This window comes from Panthera tigris, chromosome C2, assembly GCF_018350195.1.
Source record: "Panthera tigris isolate Pti1 chromosome C2, P.tigris_Pti1_mat1.1, whole genome shotgun sequence".
NCBI lineage: Eukaryota > Metazoa > Chordata > Mammalia > Carnivora > Felidae > Panthera > Panthera tigris.
The window spans coordinates 48,792,545-48,793,175 of record NC_056668.1 but is presented as its reverse complement, the minus strand read 5'-3'; the positions used below and the strand labels follow the sequence as shown (position 1 = coordinate 48,793,175).

Genomic DNA, 631 nt, shown 5'->3' with positions numbered 1-631 from the left:
TTTGAGAGAGACAGACAGATAGATAGAGCGGGGAGAGGGGAAGAGAGAGAGGGAGACACCGAATCTGAAGCAGGCTCCAGGCTCCAAGGTGTCAGCACAGAGCCCCACACAGGGCCCAAACCCAAAAGCCATGAGATCATGACCTGAGCCAAAGTCAGACGCTTAACTGCTTGAGTCACCCAGGCGTCCTAATAAACTTTTATTTTTATTATTTTTTAATCACTTCTTGGCCTTTTGGCTAAGATCAAGTGTATTTTTATTATTTTTAATTTATTTTTTAAATTTACATCCAAGTTAGCATATAGTGCAACAATGATTTCCGTAGATTCCTTAATGCCCCTTATCCATTTAGCCCATCCCCCGCCCCACAAACCCTCTGGCAACCCTGTTTGTTCTCCATAGTTAAGAGTCTCTTTTGTCCCCCTCCCTGTTTTTACATTACTTTTGCTTCCCTTCCCTTATGTTCACCTGTTTTGTATCTTGAAGTCCTCATATGAGTGAAGTCATACATTTGTCTTTCCTTAATTTCGCTCAGCAGAATACCCTCTAAGGGCGTCTGGGTGGCTCAGTCAGTTGAGCGACTTCGGCTCAGGTCATGATCTTGCAGTCTGTGAGTTTGAGCCCCGCGTCG

At 44.5% G+C, this 631-nt stretch overlaps 1 pseudogene; it reads left to right on the top strand.

Annotated features, from left to right (window-relative positions):
• Positions 1-218: 218 nt before the first annotated feature.
• LOC122230912 lies at positions 219-294 on the top strand (annotated as a pseudogene).
• The last annotated feature ends 337 nt before the right edge of the window (positions 295-631 follow it).